General features: G+C 35.9%; 1 protein-coding gene and 1 pseudogene across 1 annotated transcript in view; one reads left to right on the top strand and one right to left on the bottom strand.

The window, feature by feature from the left end:
• The window catches only part of MDGA2 (MAM domain containing glycosylphosphatidylinositol anchor 2), an 856127-nt gene that overhangs the window by 383644 nt on the left and 451471 nt on the right, over positions 1-21012 (top strand). The gene's annotated exons all lie outside the window — the stretch shown is intronic.
• On the bottom strand, positions 8936-9368 carry LOC102956647 (annotated as a pseudogene).

Below are 21012 nucleotides of genomic sequence, written 5' to 3'. Positions count from 1 at the left end.
ATATTAGATTTCCAGAACTTACTTTTCTTCTAGTTGCAGGTGTGTACCCTTTACCATCATCCCCCCAGTTACTCTACCTGCAGTCTCTGGAAACTGTTGTTCTCTGTTTCCATGAATTTGTTTTTTTGTTTTTTGTGTTAGATTCCATGTGTTAGTGATATCATATAGTATTTGTCTTTCTCTGTCTAGTCTGTCTCACTTAGCTTATTAATGCCTTCAGCATTCATCTGTGATGTAGCAAATGAGAGGATTTCTTTCTTTCTGATGGCTGAATAACATCTATCATCTATCTATCATCTATCTATCTAGTGTATTTACTCTTTTGTTAATAAACACTTACGTTGCTTCACTATCTTGCCTTTTGTGAGTAATGCTGCAATAAACATGGAAGTGCAGGTATCTTTTTTTATATCCTGTTTAGAAAATGTTATTTATAATCTCAGTAAAACACTTGTAAAAAATTTAACCTTAAACGTACTAACTTCCTGTTATATCTATCATAAAATGAATTATACAATATTTAATAACTTAGACACAAAAATTATTTTTTTTGTTTTGGTAACTAAGTGGATGAAAATATCTTTAAAAAAGAAATTAGGAGTTTAAATTTGGAAATAATTTGGGGCGCCTGGGTGGCTCAGTCGGTTGGGCGGCCGACTTCGGCTCAGGTCATGATCTCGCGGTCTCTGAGTTCAAGCCCCGCGTTGGGCTCTGTGCTGACAGCTTGGAGCCTGAAGCCTGTTTCAGATTCTGTGTCTCCCTCTCTCTGACCCTCCCCCATTCATGCTCTGTCTCTCTGTCTCAAAAATAAATAAACGTTAAAAAAAAATTTAAAAAAAATTGGAAATAATTATTCTCTAGTCCTTTTTATTACTAAACATTAAATAGCAGGAAGAGCTTTAGGGTAAAGCCATATCTGGGGTGAAAGATAAACTATTTCATCTCAATTTTTTTTTAAAAAAGAGTATGTGTGTGTGTGTTTGTGTGTCTGTGTCTGTGTGAGTATTTTGGAGGTATGTAAGAGTTAAATGTGAAAAAAGAAACAAAAATATTAGAGGAAACCATGAGTTACTTTTATCTCAGAATAGATTAAGTATTGATAATATTAAACCCTGAAGCCATAAATAAAAGACTAGTAGTATGTTTGAGTACACTGAATAATGAAGATGATGATGGTAACAGTAATAAAAAATAAGTTTTGGGGAAAATTCTAAATTAAACTGAAGGCAAATGTCAAACTGGAAAAGAATATTACAGTATTTACAATTTATATCCAAACAAATTAATGTTTTCAACAAAAGAAAGCATAGCATATGTAAGAAATAGTACTACAACTGAAGAGAACCATGGTCAAAGAATGTGAGCAGGCAGAAAAAGAAACACAAATGTCTCTTAAACAGACCAAAATTAGCTTAGTCTGTCACTTACATTATAAGGTTGATGAAAATTGAAACTAGAGACTTTAAAAAAATCCGTTAAATTGACAAAGGTAAAATGCAGTTAATAATATACTATTCAATATGTGAGGGAATGAACAGTCTGCTATATGGCTGGTGGGAGCATAAATTGTTAAATTTGTGGTCAGTTTGGAATTGTAAGTAAAAATAATGCACATAAGGATGCCTGGGTGGCTCAGTCAGTTGAGTGTCCAACTTTGGCTCAGGTCATGATCTCATGATTCCTAGGTTCGAGCTACACATCGGGCTGTCTGCTGTCAGCCGGAGCCCACTTTGGATCCTCTGTCCCCCTCTCTCTCTGCACCTCTCCCACTCATGCTCTGTCTCAAAAATAAACATTTAAAAAATAAAAAGTAAAACTGATGCACTTAGATATTGACAGCTATGTCATTTTAATGTATTTATCCTACAAACTCATATGTGTTTCTAATATTACATATTACATATATATATATATATATATATGTCTTCAAAGATTTACATTGCAACATTTTTGTAGTAGCAAAAACATGGAAATTTAAGTGTGTAATAATAGAGAACTAGATAAATAAATCCATAACAAAAAACAAATATACAGTGGAATACCATGCAGTTACTAAAACGAATAAGGTCCTTGTATATGTTTTGATTTCAAACTTCTCCAAGATATATTGTTAAATGGGTTGTTGGGGAGGAGGAGGATCATATGAGTGGAAAAAGAGCAAAAGCATTTGTTTGAAAATTTCATGACATAGCCCTGAAAGAACATACAACAACTAAAATAATGCATGATGCCTTAAGCAGAGAGCTGGGAGACAGAGGAGGTGGGGAAGATTATTTTTAACTGTATATATTTCTTGTTTCTTTTGAATTGTGTGCTTATAATAGCTATATTATAACTTAAAAAACAGATAGTATTCCCAAAGGGTTGGTGGGGATTAGAAAAAAAATCTTACTCTATTATGGCCTCCATCAGTAAGGTCACTACTTATAGTGCAGGACTTTAGGTGATGGGACCTGGTTTGGGGCTCAGTTTGAGATTTCACTGGGGATCTGGAATGCTTGGCAAGTCTGAGACTCACACAGTTTTTGTCAATTTGTGAGGGAAACTTGTTTCTAGGGGGCAGTGTTTTCTAACACCACTACCAGGCTTACTGTATCAGTTCTGGCCTTATCCAAATATAGTATTATTTTACATATTAAATTCACTCCCTGTTGTTGCAGCTAATTTTCTAGTTTTCCGTGTTCATCCTTCTTGCTATGTAGATTTTAAACCTGAGATGGTTTTCTTTCCCTTCTCCATCCTTTAACGCCTTTCTATAGCTTTGTTTTCCCCTGCTTTCCCCCTTTGCTAGCTGCTGCCTGCATCTTCCTACCTCTTTTTCTTGCTCTTCACTTCATCTCTGGGCCAGTCCTGGGCAACTCCTTACTTTATCACACAGCAGCTGAACATAGAGAAATTACGTGACTAGGTCGAGGTTCATAGTTATCAGCATTTCCAGGAAAACTGGGGTAATAGGACAGTCAGCATGCTCAGGGCTATCTAATTCTTGACACCAAAATATTCAAGAATGATGCATGAACAATTTAGCCTTCTTGAGCTTTGAATTCATCTTAGTCCAGTTCCCACTGTGTTTCTTGCTCCTCTCATTTCTGTTGGAGGTACATTTCATAGTTCTGGCCAATTAGGTCCAAGTGATCTATATACTTTACCATAATTGATACATTTAATTTCCACTATTTAATATTAACCTGGTTCTCTGCCATTAAATAGAGTTCTTTGAAATCCCTCTCTAGTCAATATTGCCCAATCAAAGGCATTGGAATTAGTCATTGGGTATAAGTGTTTTATATTTGTTGGTTCATTTAATGGTTCATAGTTGTTCACCCCACACATATTTATGGAGCATTTATTAGTGTTGTGCTAGTCAAAGCAAGGTGAGAAAGATGGTTTAGCTGTGCAAATAGTTATCTAAATATAGCTTCTTAGTTAGAAAAATGTAAATCCATCTGGTTCATTGTGTATCCTCACTGCATATCATTGTCATTGTGTTTCTTCTATCATAGGGTCTTAGATCAAGTTCTCCAAAAGCAATTCCTGAGGTGAGAATTAGTGTGTAAATTATTTGTTCAGGAAACACTCATAGGAGACACTGGTAAAGAAAGGAATGGGGCAGCAGGGTGGGGCAGAGGAGGAAGCAACACCAGCCTGTGATGTCGGGCAAAGGCCTTTTAGAGGGTGGCTTCTCCCTGACCCTAAAGAGGAGCCCTGCAGTGTAAGTTATAACTCAGCTTTCCTGGCCCTTGTGGTTTTAGGTCTGACCTTGTACCCCACACACAGTGACCTAGACCTGATAAATATTTGTTAGAGAAATGAATGGAAAATAGACACGCTAGAGAATATCAAAGAGCTTACACTCTAATGATAGGTTAAGATAAGGAGGGGTGTGATCAAAGCTATAAGAGGAGTGCAAATAAATTGCTAGTGGGTTCAGAGGAAGAGCAGATTGCTTACGTACCATTGTTTCATATAATGATAATATTTTTAAAAAGCTTTTAAGTTAAACTTGGCAGCCTCTTAGAGTATAGAATCCAGAATGAAAACGAGGATATGTAAACTGGACTTTGCCTCAGGACCTCCAAATTAGAGGACATGTTTTTAAAAATTATTTGAGGGAATGTAGATATTTTTAAAATGTTACATTATGGAAACATTCTTTTAGTACATATAATCCTTTAATTGAGCTTAACCTGCAGCCAGCAATAGGCTAATGTCAATAATGCTCTTCTAAGAGCTACATTGTGCATCCTAAGACTGGTATGATGGTGTGCCAGGTTGCTAGGTATGGCTCTGTGGGAATCTCCCCTGTTCCAAACAAACAGAAGAGAATATCACAGTGGATCATGCTTCCATCCCATTGCTTCTTCTGTCACCTCCGCCTGGATTGAGCTTCTACTATTCTTAATTTGGTTCTGTCGTACTCATTATTCAAGGCCTAAGCTCAGATATTTTCTTGGATATGACACCCAAGAGCACACGCAAGAATAACAACAGCAACAAAATAGATAAATGGGACTACCTGAAAAGTAGAAACATTTGTGCTGCAAATAAGCTCAAGAAAGTTAAATGACAACCCACAGAGTGGGAGAAAATATTTACAAATCATATATCTGATAAGGAACTTGTATACAGTGTATATATGTAACTCTTCCAACTCAATAATAAAAAGGCAAAAACAATTAACAAATGGACAAAGGATCTGAATAGACATTTCCTCAAAGAAGATATATGTATGGCCAATAAGCACATGAAATAGATATTCAACACATTTAGTCAATAGGGAATTTCAGATCAAAACTACAGCAATATACCACTTCTCAAGCCCTAAGCCATAAACAAAAGGAAGGATGTTAACAAGTGTTGGTGAGGATGTGGAGAAATTGGAACCCTCTTACATTGCCAGTGGGAATGTAAGATGGTGCAGCCACTTTGGAAAACAATTTGGCAATTCCTCAAAAAGTGAAATGTGGGGTTACCATTTGACCCAGCAATTTGACTCAGGTATATTCTTAAGAAATAAGATGTTCATACAAACTTGTACACACAGCTGTTCTTAATAAAGCATTACTTGTAATATCTCCAAAGTGAAAATAACGCAAATTCCATTAATTGATGCATGGTTACATAAAATATGGTGTATCCATATGATGGAAAGTTATTCAGCAATAAAAGAGTAATAAAATACTACATACTACAACAAGGTAAACCTTAAAAACACTATGATAAGAACTCAGTCACAAAAGACCATGTAGTGTATACTTCCATTTATATGGCATGCATACTTCCATTTTTATGGCACAGCAGATTAGTGAGGTGCTTAGGGATGGTGGGGTGGAAGTGGAAGGTGTGGGGGGAAGATGATGAGTGACAGCTAATGGCTATTGGATTTCTTTTACAGGGACAAAAAAATGTTCTAAAATTTGAATTTGGTGGTGGTTGCATGGCCAAACATGAAATTGTTACTTTTAAATGAGTGGATTGTATAGTATGTTAATTATACCTCAATAATTATCTTAATAAAGCTGTTTTTAAAAGCCCTGAACCTAAAGGTTATCTTATAGAAAAAATTTTCCTGAGGGGCTCCTGGTTGGCTTAGTCAATGGAGCATGGGACTGTGGATCTCAGAGTTATGTCTTTGAGCCCCACATTGGGTGTAGAGATTACTTAAAAATAAAATATTAAAAAAAAAAATAGAGCTACCCTATAATCCAGCAAATGCACTACTAGGTATTTACCCAAAGTATACAAAAATGCAAAATTGAAGGGGTATATGCACCCTGATGTTTATAGCCATAATATCAGCAATAGCCAAAGTACAGAAAGAGCCCAGACATACATTGACTGAATGAATGAAGAGGAGGTGGTATATATACAGAATGGAACATTACTCACCCATCAAAAAGAATGCAATCTTGCCATTTTCAATGATGTGGATGGAGCTAGAGTGTATTATGCTAAGTGAAATAAATTAGAGCAAGACAAATATATGGTTTCACTCATGCATGGAATTTAAGAAACAGAACAGAACATATGGGAGGGGAACGTATGGGAAATAAACCATAAGAGACTCTTAACTATAGAGAACAAACAGGGTTTATGGAGGGAGGTGGTGGGGGATGGGCATTAAGGAGGGCACTTGTGATAAGCTCTGGGTATTGTATGTAAGCGATGAACCACTGAATTCTACTCTTGAAACCAATATTGCACTGTTAACTAGAATTGAAACAAAAATTTGAAGAAAAAAACAAAACCTTTTAAAAAAAGAAAAAGAAAACGATTTCCTGAAACCTCAGTTTGAGCTCAGTGCCCTTTTTTGGGTTGCTGGTGGATATACTATGTTCACAGCCATATTGCATGAAAATTCTTCATATAGCTGGCTCTATCACTAAACTAAAAGTTCCTCAGAAATGAATTCTTCTCCATCTCTTCCTCCTCTTCCTCCTCCTCCTCCTCCTTTACTTCCTCCTCCTCTACTTCCTCCTCCTCTACTTCCTCCTCCTCTACTTCTTCCTCTCCCTCCTGCCTCTCTTCCTTCTCCTTCTCCTCCTCTTCCTCTTCCTCTTCCTCATCTTCTTCCTATCATTATGTTGCAGAGTCTAGGGTAGTTTCTTTTGTATAGGAAACAAACAGCTGAACTTAACTATATTATTCCTTTTTTTCAAAAAAATTTTAACCCTTACTCATTTTTCAGAGAAAGTGTGAGTGGGGGAGGGGCAGAGAGAGAGGGAGACACAGAATCTGAGGCAGACTCCAGGCTCTGAGCTGTCAGCACAGAGCCTAACACAGGGCTCGAACTTGCGATCATGACCGGAGTTGAAGTAGTACACTTAACCAACTGAACCACCCAGGCACCCCTTAACTATATTATTCCTTACATTCATACAGCCTTTTGAGGCTATTTCAAAATTTTATAATATTGACACCAATTTTAAAATGGTTAGAGACAAGAAAAATCCCTCCCAAAATGTTAGAAAATGCTATGTGCATTTTTTCTTTCTATTTATTTTTTTTATGGGGGCATAAAATTTGCCTTAAAATTGTAGATGATAAAGACAAAATACAAGAGCATATAATCAATATTTGCATACAAAAAGCAAAGCGTGTACAGGGCCATTAACATGATTTTATGAAGGACAGATCAGATCTGACTCATTTTACTTTCTTCTCATAACATACACCTTATAAATTTAAAAACCTTACGATTATTGTATCTTTTGTTAAAGCACCATTAAGCTTTTCAAACACTGTTAATTTGCTCTGACTTTTCCTTGCCTCAGTGTACTTCAGCGAAAGAGGTGGATGGAACCACTAAAACCCTGCTACTCAAGTATTATTATATGGTTTTACTAAGAGACTTCATTGTCATTCTAGTTTCATTAATAACACCAGAATATAATTTGATGCAGGATTTGACGACAGCTTTAAGTAACAATTATTAATTGGTTTTATATTCAAAATTATGTTTGAAGAAAATTTAAGTCCCTTACCTCGGTGATTTTCAAGATTTTTTGAACTGAACTGTTTCTTGGCCAAAATCTTATTCAAAATCCAGTATATAAATCATGTAAGAACAGAGTCGCTCTGCTAATTAGAGATTGCAAAAGAGGGTCAAGAGACCCAACCTCTAGCCACAGTTGTCCCCTAGGGTGCCTCTAAAGATTGCTTAAGTTTCCTTAGAGTAAAAATTTCTGCCTTAGTTAGGTAGAAAGTAGGTCTATGCATCTCCCTGCAGCTGGGAATTATATTTTTTATAGTAACCAATTACCTTGAACCAAGTGAAGTTAATGGCATTTTGCAAACCGATTAGCAAACATTGGAAACCACCTCATATGCATATTGTTTTATATAGACATTTTAACAGAAAGGCATTATTAGGCTAACTCTGTGATAACACATTGGGGTGATGGAAATAGCTATGAAATGGGTTGCATGTAATGTTACTAGTAATATTTGAAGTGCCAATCTTTGCAAATGTTTTACTTGAAGAAAATTCAAGGTTATTTCTATTAAATCATTGCTATTCCTTTTGCTCTCCTTCACTAAAAGGCCTAATTGGAGAACAGAGAAGTCAAGAAACAGCTGGCATGGGGCTTGCTTATAACCCAGATAAGACTTTGGGAGTGGGGGAAAGGAGTGAACAGTGTCATCCACTTCTGATCTTCATCTCCCTCCCAACCTCTGTCTCTCTCTTTCCTCTTCTGGATCACATGCTTGGGTATCTGGGTATGTCTGCCATTCACCCACAATGGAAGGTCTTCCACAAGACCTTTAGTTTTCATCTCAGTTTTCATGTCTAAGCAATTTAAATTGTGTTGCCTTCCTTATGAGGTATGCATACAGTCCATGGAAAGCACTTAGCACAGTGTATAGCTTGTAGTTAGGGTTCATTGAATAGTAATGATTCATCTTTCACTTAACTGTTTTCTCTCCCTTCTTTCTCCCTTACTTCCTTAAACTTCACTTTAACATTCACTGTATTTATTTATACTTATTGAAGAAAAAAATGCAAGGAGTTTTTGTTTCACTTTTCAAAGTTTTGGTTTGGGTGTGTTTCAATTTATGAAGAGAAAAACATACAATTGTGTATGTAACTTAGAAGAACAAAGCATTGTTACTCATGAATCTCTAGGCTATAAAGTCTGGGGATGCACAAAATAGCAAAAATATCCACACTAACAAACAGTGATTTTTCAGTTAACATTCAGGACACTGTGACTCACTAAGTGTGAAGTCCTAGATTAAGCAGTTTTTGTAAGACTCGGTCAGCCTTAATGGAGAAAGAAAATTATTTTAGAAACCCAGGGGAAAATAAGGAATGGATATTTGCTGGGGGGAATTATTTCTAAGGAAAACTTTATTAATAATTAAGTTATTTATAATTTTAATAAGTTTTTTTCCATTTTAACAGTTTTTATTTAAAGTCGTTTATAAGATTCCTTTATTCCTGCATCTTCTCAATTGTTTCTTCCTTCTATCTGCCCTTTTCCTTTGCTTCCTGATGAGATATGGCTTTATGTTATGGATATGTTAGTGGTCTTTGTCCAGTTTTAGCCTACTGATAACCACCTTGCTAGAGGGATGCCCAGGGATCAGTTGCGCCAGTGGCCTTCTCTTGCTGTATTCATTCAGTGTAGATAATGTATTTCTTCCTGTAAATGTGGGCTACTTTGCCAATTTGCTGACCTTGGTAATGTCCTCACACAACCTGTACTTCCTTATCCTTTTGGGTGGGCATGGATCAAATGTTGTACTTCCATCTCAGCTCTTTGTAAAGAGAAGATATAATCTTTACTGTGAGTGTGGGAAGGTACATTGGAATGCCTTTTATGATTCTTGTTCCAGTCGGAAGTCACAAAGGGATTGCACTTCATTTTGGCCACTGATGTCCAGCAATGGCTGCAACAGCGAAGAGAAATTTTAATGTTTTAAAGAATTATCTTCTGATGTTATTGGTGTTGCTCTTTCTAAAGGGAGAAGGTAACAGTCTCTTCAGCGTATGTGATTTATGTAAAATCAGGAGGTTGTGGAACCAGTCACAGGGCTGGGATGGGAATTCTGACTTGATCATTCGTACTGCTACTTGATGCCTCTTAACAGGGTCTTCTCAAAATTCTGTGTATTTTTCCAGGTTCTACTTATACTCACTTCTCATCCTCTTCCCTAGAGGGACCCTTTGCAAAAAGGCCTAGAACCACATCTTAGACTTTTAAGTTTCATCCATATTTCCCTGATTTTCTTTTCCAATCACATAAGCTTTTAGATAGTGAGCCCACAGACTTGCTCACACAATTTCCTGTGTTTTCGGAGCTATTTTCTTTTCAAAATTGGTCGGGGGAGGGCAGTGTGGGAAGGGGAACAGAATTACATTAGTTATTACTAAGCGTATTTAAATGATAAAAATAAAAGGAAGAAAGGGATTCAGAGGTGAAGACATTGCTACTATCAGTGGAGTGATGATTGGAAGGGGAGTTGAGCCAAGCCTTTGGGGGAAGGAGAATGTTAATGGTATGGATATTGAGATCTGGAACCATTTAAGCTCCTCTCTCTGATAGCGAGGATATCCACGCTTGCACTGGCTCCTGTCAGAGATATGCCTTCACTTCCAAAGTGAGGAATCCCACACAGGAAAGAAGATGGTAAATATGGAGTAACCTCTTTACCTCAAGAAACCTTTAATCTGGCTAAATATAGATTCTCTCCACATAATTATGGTAGCGGAAGCTATTTTGAGTAAAAAAAAAATCTGCCTGGTTTCGAAAATAAAGTCAAGATATGTATCTTCCCTAGATATTTCTATTATTTGGGGTGTATATTTACACAAACTCACATAGACACATATATGCAATCTTTGCCAAGCGTAATTACATATATGCTAATGTACTAATTTGTAGTTTTAAATATATATAATTTGTAGTTTTCTCGCAGTGGTGAGAATCCCCCTGTAAAATATTTAAGTTGTTTGGTGTTTTTCCACCACTAGATTTTGTCCTTAAAACACGGTGAAAGGACTTCATCATGTCTCACTTCTCATCCTGGGCCATCTTGTCATTTGTGACACATAAAACAAGAATAGATATGAAATAGTATCATAATTCCCTTTCCCCATTAACAATAATCTATGTGCTTTGAATATATTTGACTTTTTAAAATTTTGTATTTCCTGGGCCTGTTAAATTATAGCAATGAAAGCTCTTTTCTCTCTGATTTTATAAATGGCGTATGCCCATGTTACCAACATGAATATTAATGCTTCTCTTCTCAGTTATGCCTCTTTAACATGATGGTACTCCCTAGTTTATGTAACCACTTAGTCTGTTCTATTAGGGAAAATCAGGATTGCCTATACACGTGATAGAAAATTCTCAACCTCTGGAAAGAGAGTAGAAAAAAAATCGCATGGCCTTTTTTTAGAGCACGACTAACCTCAATATAGTGTTTAAGTGTCTAATATTGCTTAATGGAAAAATCCATGGTACAGTTCAAACTAAATGAAATAATGATGTAAGTTAGGGTGCTCCTTCAAACAGCATCTTAAGTAGATACTTAATGTACTTCTGAGTTCAACCCCACAGCAGCCGTGCAGCCCGAGAGCTGGTTATGGGATTTCATATTCCTTTAATGGAGATGGCCCCATGCTGGGCTTTTACTTTTCCAACTGTGGCAGTAATAGTTAGTAATCAAGTCATAATGGAATAATCACAACTACAGGGAAATGCTGGCTGATGTAATAGGTTGCAAGGAGAAAAAATATTGGTGTTTTTCCAGACGTTATTCCATCTGCCTTTTTGTTGTGTGTTGAAAGAATCTAGGTTTATAGGTGAAAACAGCCCCTCAAAAGTGCCTGCACAGATAAATCTGTATCATTTGCTGAATCCTAGTGAATTTATTTTTTTCATGAGTGTACTCACAAAGAGTCACACACTTAGGAATGCTATGTTGAAATCTGAAAAGTGTGCTCTGAGCAAGAGCCAGGACATCTCTAATTCTAGAGGCCCTCACATATTTAACTTATATTTTAATGAAACAGACATCAATAGCACACTTTTGTTCTGTATCTTGTAGTTCTCTGACCTCTTCCAAAAACTGTTTCAATTTTCATTAAAGAAAATGCTACTTGCTGCTTAGAGAAAGTTCTTTCTACTGCTTATTAGGTTCCGGTCCCCAAAATGATCTCAGTGAAGGTACAGAGTCCTTTAACTTAGAAATGTAAATTATCCATTTATTTTGTAAAACCTATCTGGTCCATTCTTTTCATTTTTTGGATAAAGAAACTGGTCCCTGGGAAGTTAACTATCTGTGTGTTCTTTACTTGCAGAGTGATACAAATGAATATAGTTAATGATGATAATAGATCATTTCAAATGGCCTATAGCTTCTCTCTTACAAGAACAAATATATCACATAGCTTATCTGAAGAAAATGTTCATGCAAGAGTCTATGAAATCCTACTACATATAGTTGTAGGCACTAGAAATTTTAAGTTTACAGTTGTATAATTAATTGGAACTCAATGGGAGTGTCTGGCAAGAGTAGGAATGGAAGATTAGCTAGCCCCTTAGCCAGAAGAAAATGCTTGTTCAAAAGCCAGTTGATAAGACCTTGGCAACTTCCGACAGTCAGAAGTTGGTCACTATGCAAGAGGAAGTTGCAAGACCAGAGCCTGAAGAGATTACAAATAATGATGGGCTTGGGGAATCCTTTTAAGGACTTTGGGCTTCACTGAAGCCCTCACTGAAATATATTAATGAAGATATTGACAGAATCAGACTTTACTTTTAGAAAGATCATTCTAACTTCATGCTAAAGAATAACATATATAAATATATTTGTTTCTGAAGGCAGGTCTGGGTGGGGATGGAGGTAGGGACTTTTGGTGGGTGGGATGTGAGGGTGGCAAGAGTTCTTGAAACATAGATCTTGTTCTTGTTCTTGTTCTTTTCTATAGAGAGTAAGGGCTATTTGCTTTCAGAGCTAGAAGCCTGGCGTTAGTCTATGTAACCATTCTTGACTGAACAGGAGACCTGCTTTGTTAATGTACAAACCAACTTGTTAACTACAAAATATTTGTTCCTGTTGGACATTTACCCAATGTCTTGGTCACTGTGCCCATTCTGTAAATCTGGATAATGATGATGATAGAGCCTGGGGATACAGAGGATAGTTGCAAGATGGAAGGAGTGGAAACCAAGAAGGAGATTCTTAGAGTTTCCTAGGCCAAAGATGTTGGTGGCCTGGACTGGGGTAGTGGCAGTAGAGAGGAACAAAGTTAAGACTTCTTTCAGAAGTATAGCCTATTGATTTTAGTGATAAGTAACTGTAAATGGTTAAAGACCGCACAACATCAAATAAGTTTAGGGTTTTTGGTTGGAACACAGGGGGATGGAGTACAAGTGACATAGGGATCATAGGTGTAATAAACATAGTGGTATTGAGAAAGGGATTGGGAGTTAGGAAAACTTGGGTTTAAGTTTTAGCTTCATCCCCAGCATTATTTGGGCTAGTTATTTAGTCTATCTAAACTTCCTGTTGGCTCACCTTTAAAAATGATAACAGAAGTACCGTCCCCATGTGGTCATAAGGATTAAATGAGGTACTATGGATAGCAACCAGAACAGTGCCTTGGAACAGTGTTTGTTTGCTAATAGCGTTAGTTGCAATAATAATAGCAAAGGTTTTTGGAGGGTGAAGATTATGATTTCCGGAGACTTTATGTGGGAGGTATTATGATTTGTGGCTTTATTTTTGAAGGCGTGGAAAGTGCCCAACTAAAAAAATATTGAACTACTGTGCTGTTAGGAAGTTGGGCTCATCAGTTTAGTCTGTATTAACATGGAAGTCTTCTGACGTGAGAAAAGATTGTACTAACGTCACTGATTCTCACAGGAGTGTTGTGATTTTTCTAGGACTTTCAGAGATTTGCCCAGCCATTTTATTTTTTAAACAACATATCATATCATAAATCAGCCAGTTTAAGAGAATGTAATTCCCCAAACAAAATCAAACACTGGTTTCCATAGTGATATCAAGTTGATGCCCTGCATTTAGGCTTTTCCTCCATGAACTTAACAAGAAGATAATAGCACATTCCAACTACCCTAAGTAGAAAATATAGCAAACAGTAAAAAAAAATGCACAATGTATTTAGATGGATGTTTAAATATGGATTTAACTTTTATGAAGAGAAGTATAAGCTTAAAGCTTGATTAACTGTCATAGTAGAGGCAATGGTGTATTGGAGCCAGCTCTTAATGGCTTGTAAAAGATGATTGTGAAATACACAGGTCATTAAAAATTAGATGTACTCTTATGATTGAATAAATTATACTAAAACCAAAGGTAATGCATCTTCAAAACTAATGACTTCTTAATTATTTTATCATGTCTTATTATCAATGCTCTTGACATTATTTATGTCTGTTGTATCTGTCTGGTGGAAATGTAACATAATGGTATATTGCATGTCTCTTCCTAGCTCTGTGTTCAGTGTCATTATATTAGTAATTTGAAATCCACTCTGTTGGAAGTATTTACACCATAGAAATTGGCAAATGTTATATACATCAAGGCTTCTTGTTTTACTTTGCTTTTATTTGGAGAACTGGTGGTCAAACATTTACTAGCTCACTGCTGCACAAAGGCACCTGCTTGAAGGAACATTTAAAAGAAAACAATCATAAAATATTGAAGGAAAAATCACAAGTATTTCTTAAAGTTAACCTGAAAGATATTGGCTAGGGGCAAGACAAGGAAAAACACTAATCACTAAGAAAAAATTTTAAATTCTTTGGAGTTTCTTTAGAAGACAGAACTCAGAATGTTAAAAACTTAGTTAAGTCCTATGCTGTAGATAAGATGGAGACTCTGTTGGACATCAGATATTTTTAAAAAGATACTCTTTCAGCAATGCCAGAGGAAGCCAATTTTAATGCATTCAAAATGCTTTAAAAATGTTGAAAATTGCAGTTAACCCCTTTTTAAACCTATTTGTAAGAAAGAATTATGAATTTTAATAATAGTTGTTTTATTGGTTTTTGTTCACTACCTTTTTGATGGTGATGTCTATAAAGACATGATAATTTGCAGTGATTTGAGCAGAGAAGTGAAGATTTCTTAGTGAAGTAGTTTTCAGTAAGACATGAGTTTTTATATAGAGATGTGACTCAGAAGTAAAAAATATTGGGGAAGAATGCAGAAATAGGACCTCTCTGCTCCTTGAAAACAATTATGGTTATTAAATTATTCTCCAAGGACATCTTGACTTAAAGAGCTTGCTTCTCTGTTTTCTTCATGGGTTCAAGGGATGGTAATAATGTTAAATTCTTTGAAATAAACAGTATTTTGAGTCTCTCACTTTAGATAAATCTGTTACAAAATGACACATGACTTTGAGACCTTATGTGACTTCCACGAAGGCAGGCTGGCTTGGTCACAAGTTAGTGCTTCTTAGGGTTTTTTTTAACTCAAGGTTGTATTGTTATTTTTCTTTATAAAGGAGAAAAAGAGACATCATGACCAATGGCAAATCATAAAACTCAGGATCAGGTGAATTCACTGTCAGTTGTAATTTAAAGAATGGCTTACAACACAGGCCATAAGTGGATATTCAAACAAATACAAGGTAAACGTGAATGTTTTTGCTGTACTGTGATCACTCCAATGACATGAGTCGGGGAGTTGGCCTAAGAGAGTATTGATACAGTTCTAGTGAATTTGTTGGAGCTTTCTAGCACCTTTGCCTGTGATGACAACCATAGCAATAGTCTTAAATATAGGGCATGGTCAGTCATTCCATCCGTAAGACTTTTTTAATGAGGACCTCACTGAAACACTAAAAACCAGTTGAGGATCAGAGATCTTTCTAATACAAATGAGGACCTCTCACAAGAAAGTATAAATCAATTATGCATTGAGAGGGGCTTGAAAAATATTGCTACATACCACTATTTAACTGTGCCTGCCTATTATTCTTTGGCAGTTACCCCGATGAGATTATGAGACTGGAGGAGGAAAAATAAACTTTGTAATTTGAATCAATGAACCTAAATAAATCTTGATTCTTTAAGTTCTAAATGTTAAGACTATGTCGTATCACTTCTTTATGATTCAATTTATAGGAATTTAAGTCAGTCATATCTGAGTACCTGGGATCTCACCAGGAGGATACATCCTGGCTAGCAGACAGGCAAGTGCCATATAGGGAGGGATTATACTGGTGAATTTGCCTCCATCCATTGTCTGCCCCATAGCCTGGTAGGCCAAACTCAAACTTTTCAGTGAACTTGGGAGGCTGACTCATGCCAAAAAAGACCGCAATAATTTTAAGTTTACAAGCAGAATTTGTTTGTTTATTATGAGAAACGTAGCTACTAAGGAGGTAGTTCCATTCTTTGCCTAGAATATTCTTCCCTTGTTAGAAAGCTCTAAGGAAAGCCAAATTTTTAATCAAGCCAAATTCAATGTTAAATGATGTTAGGTTTCAAAAATCTGTCCTGTTCGTGTGTGTGTGTGTGTGTGTGTGTGTGTGTGTGTGTGTGAAGTCCAAGATACCAGATACTGTCAGGACAAATATTAGTACCTTTTTGTCTTAGCTTTCCTGGTCATTGCTTGACCAGGGACTGTCATCTTCATCTTTTGACTGTACTTTGTGTAAAATTTCCCCTGTCAAACTTCTGTCCTCCAGACTGTTGGTCAAAGGTGTCATTGTGGAAGCAAATTCTTGGAGCAAGCAAGGAAAATATTAGAATTTCCATAAGTGCTTATCTTCATCATTCTCCTATTTATATATATTATGTACATAATATATAATGATAATTTAAATGGTATATAATGAAAAGTATGTATTGAAGGGGTTTAAATTCATTAGCTTATTTGATGTTTAGAATAGCCTTGTGAGACAACATACATATTATGCCCAGATAGTACCTAATTTGTCCAGAGTAGAGGAGCTGAGATTCAAACCCAGGTTGTCTGACTCCACATTCTATGCTCTCAACCAGTATACCATGCCACTTTTCCAAAGTCTTCCCTAAGAGTAATTTATACATGAATGAATTCATATATGTTAGTGAATAATATTCATTGATAGGGCTGTACAAGTGAATCATTCTATAAATCTCAAACTGTTCCTTCTGACTTGGGAGGTTTTTTTCACATGTCTTTGAATATACTGTGTTCTGATCTGCTTCTTGTGTGCTGGGTTTGTAATTGAAACGTCCGTGGGCAGTTATAGCTTACTGTTTATACCCATCCCCATGTGCGTCCATGTTCTTGAATTGATTTCCTGGCATCACCTTTAATAATATTCAGGTCATTCTGGCAACACTTACTGTCACAGATTTAATGAATGTTTCTTTCTTCGTAACTAATTCAAAGACCAGAGAACTCTCTACTCAGCTTGTTTAATGTGCAAAATAATTCTCTGTAAGAGTGTGCGGTATCGCACTTTCCTCATGAGTTTCTGGTTTAGTTTACTCTCATTTGTCTCCATCACAGAGGTAGGCTCAGAAGGCAAGGAGGCATCCTTCAAGGAGAGAGGTTAGTTTCTTTCATCTGAACATGGCAAGCACCCAGATGCTTGAACATATGCAACAGACCAAGAGTAATTCAGAAAATAACATCGAGTGTAAGGGGGGAAAAACCTCTTTTTTGAAGTGAGATTCTTTCTAAAGGTATTTTTGCTACTGTACTTGGCAACTTGTTAATAAAAATATTACTTGGGCTATTTTAGTTCCTCTCCATACTTATGTGATGTAGCACTGTGACTTAGGCCATCTGTTTTAACATCTTATGTCATTCTTTGCTGCTTTTAGCAGATGACTCTTTCAAACAACAGTTCATGAAGCTTGATCCTCTCTTCCTTACTGCATCACACCTTTTTTTCTTTGTTAAAATCTTCTGGATATCCCCAAGGTGACTCTGTAAGACATACTTGACCATGTGTGTTGAGATTAAAACAGGAAATAGTTAATAAGATGGAGACCACGTGGTTGTAAAACATTTTGGCTAACTAGCAATTTTTACATTCCAATTTGATGTTTTTTGCTTCATTTTATTTAAATCCTGAACTTAGAATTTTAATGAACCTGAGGAATATCGTAGGCAGAAGGCATCAATAATATGCTACAAATTTCGAGAGTGGCTGATTAATATGTCCTTTTAACTATGTTTCTCCAAACCCTCTTAAGCCTGCATGCTTTCACTGTCATTGCTATGTGATATGACATTAAAGTAATTTGCTTTTGCTTAACTTTTATGCCATTCTTGTCCATATTATTAACTCAGTGGGCTGGGATGCTAATAACTTTAAATAGCCCATTGGTTGTCATGGCAACTGATATTAAAGTTAAATATAAGTCTGTCTCTTAGATTTCACATTTAAACCATTGCTGGAATTTGCATTCTTTAGGAACTCTATGGACTGACCATAGGACTTTATACAAAGGGGACCTTGAAAATGTAGGTTTGAATTAGGATTTGATTCAGTGACATCTGTTTTCAGCTCTCAGCTTATGCTTTGTTCAGATTCAGCCCAGTTCCATCAGATATGTGTTCAGAGAACCCTAAGAAGGATGCTCATGTAAATATTACAGGGGTTATCTAACCAAAAGTTGTACTTTTCTATATTGTTGCTATTAATTGTGGGTATTTTACATGCTGGTTTTTGTCTTTTACTTACCTGTGGGATGATTTCTATAAAGTTGCCAAATTGTTTTTAAAATTACACTCTGAGTAGAGAGAAGATAGAGGACACATCCAAGGAAGCCTTGTAGAGATGACTCCCGGATACAACCTATGCTCTGTCTTGAATGACTCGTGTCCCTCTTATCCAGGGGTTTAGTAAAGATTTCTCCTCCGGCTTAAAGCCTGACTGTCCTCTTTCACTTGTCTTGTGTCACTCTTTTTCCAAAAATATGTGCACAGCATTGAGCACACAAGATTTCATTATAGTTCTAGGCAATCTGTGAGGGAAAGCTGACTAGATATTAATTTATGTTGCATTAATTTAAATAACCCATTGCTCTCATCCAGACTGTGTAATCTTTCTTTCCAGGTAGTTCAGCTTTCCACAAAGCATTATATTTTAGGCTATGCTATCCTTTTTTTCCCACTGAAATTAGCATTTTTTTTCTACCTAGCACCAGTTTGAGGCTGAATGAATTTTCTCCCTTGATCTCTGGAGATGCAGAGTTATTTTCTGTCTAGGCTCCCACCCCCAGCTTCCAGAAGAAAGAACACTCTGTTATCAGCAGCAGCTTATCTGTTGAATATGTATGAAACATCCTAGATGTTGGACAGTCTTGTCAGTCTGTTATATAATAATTTGGTAGTGACATTGAGTCTTCTCCCTTCCCCCATATTTCTTGAACTAGCCCCTTTTTTGTTCTGAATATGCAATATCCTGTTCTGCCCTTGGTTCCCTGTCTTCTCTCTCAGCTTCCTTATTTGCCAGACTTCACTTTCCAATGATAGCAAGGTCTTATTTTCTAAAACCACAGTTTTTAATCAAAGTCCCCACTTTACTCACACACACACACACACACACACACACACACACACACACACACTTTTTTTCCCCATGCCTTTCAGTAGAAGCATCTAGCATAGTGTTAAACATGTATCAATAGAATATTAATTCTGTGGGCTGTCCAATAATGTTACAAGGGAAAGGGTTCTATGTTCAGATATGATTTAGAAAGGCAGAGTTAAACAAGGCAGCCAGGTTTCCTCACCAGAGAACAATAAATATTATGAATCTCTTAAGAGAATAACAAAAGCGTTTCTGAAACATGCCTATCTCATAAACATTTTAGGACCCTCATTTGTGAGATTTCAGTTTTTTCTTTCTCCCTTTCTTTCTTTTGCCCTTCCTTCTTTCCTCCCTCCCTTCCTTCCTTCTTCCTGTCTTATCTATTTTTTTTTCCACAGCAATCATCAAACAAGGGTCTGTGAGTAAAGGAAATAGTCTTAAGGGAATCAATCTTAATATTTTCAACTTCCCTAAAATGGATATACTTGAGACAAGACTGGAGGGATTTGAGGTCTCCCCTCCACTTTCCATGATAATCACTCTTACCCTTTATACAAAAGAAGAAAACAGCACAACAACACCAATATTTAAATTTCACAGCCTTAATCTTTTAAGTGCCTTACCTCAGGGTCAAAAAAATTCCAAGGCACCAAACAAATAGAAATTAGTCTTGGAGTAGAAAGGATGAATGATTTATGTTTGGGTAGCAGATTCTTTCACAACTAAGATAGTTTTCAGTTCTTTTTGCTTTAACAAAATTGGAGATGGGCTTAATGAAATGGTCAGCAGACAAGTTACTGGAAATAATTTTCAGTGATGTAGTGTGGCACTATATATTATTTTTCCCAAAGCTAGAATTTCAAAGAATTAAAATTCTTATATTCATATTTATATGAGCATGTTTCTCCGATTTTAATTAGGAGAATGAAAAATAGAAATAAGAGTGATGTGAAACCCTTCACTTCATTTTAGCAGTAAGTGATGATCATTTAGTATACATGAATTAATTTAGGGGGGAAAGTAGCCTTATTCATTTAAGAGATGCATTTTCAATAAATAATTTCAAAAAATGTAACATATTTGTATTGTTAGATCAGTTATGTACTAATATAATTTTAGTGATGACTCAAATAACTTTAATCTCAACCCCAAAAATATACTCCATTTCTCCCAAAGGTAATATGAAACATTAATTAGTAAATGACTTTCAAGCATATAAACATATTACCTCAAGATAAAATTCTCTGGAGAAAAGTGGAGTGACACATGATTTAAGGAGAATGAGAAATGATATAAAATGTCTGATTATTATGAAGACCATGTTTTCATATTTTAATACATGATATTGATCATCAAATGGTTGTATATTCCATGGATCCATTTTTTGTTTCAATAAGTCACAGCCTTTTATTAAGCAAAAAAGATCTTACAAAACTTTTTTCATCTCATCTGGAAGATAGATCTTGCTAAATGTATAATATCAAAAATGTTATTGTTAAAAGCAGTTGCTAGAAAAGGGAAATTAGTGAAAATATAAATGTTCTCTTTTAGTTATGGGTGAATTTATTTAATCTCAAAGTCAGAACTAGCTTTAATTTGGCAGATTTTAACTTTGGGGGGAAGGTCCAATGTGTACTTAATTTTTTTTTTCTGTTTTTCTTTTTTATGTTAAAAAGTTTGAAATTAATATATAACTCACATGCCATAAAATTCACCCTTTTAACATGTAGCAATTCAGGGGTTTTAATATCTTCACAATACATGAATCCCTTGAATTGAATGGTATATTCATTTTATTTTCAAATCTCAATAGTTACAATGCATCTTTGCAACTAAATGTATGAGAATAATGTTAGAAGTTAACCTGAAAATATGTGAGGGGTAACTGGATTTTAAAGTCTTTTAGGAGTTATGTGGACAAAACATGTTTGAAGGCCACAATTCTACTTCACATTCTTCAGGAAGCATTGATCGAAGACTCCAGGTTC

Source organism: Panthera tigris, chromosome B3 (assembly GCF_018350195.1).
Source record: "Panthera tigris isolate Pti1 chromosome B3, P.tigris_Pti1_mat1.1, whole genome shotgun sequence".
NCBI classification, from domain to species: Eukaryota; Metazoa; Chordata; class Mammalia; order Carnivora; family Felidae; genus Panthera; species Panthera tigris.
This window is presented reverse-complemented; position numbering and strand designations above follow the sequence as displayed.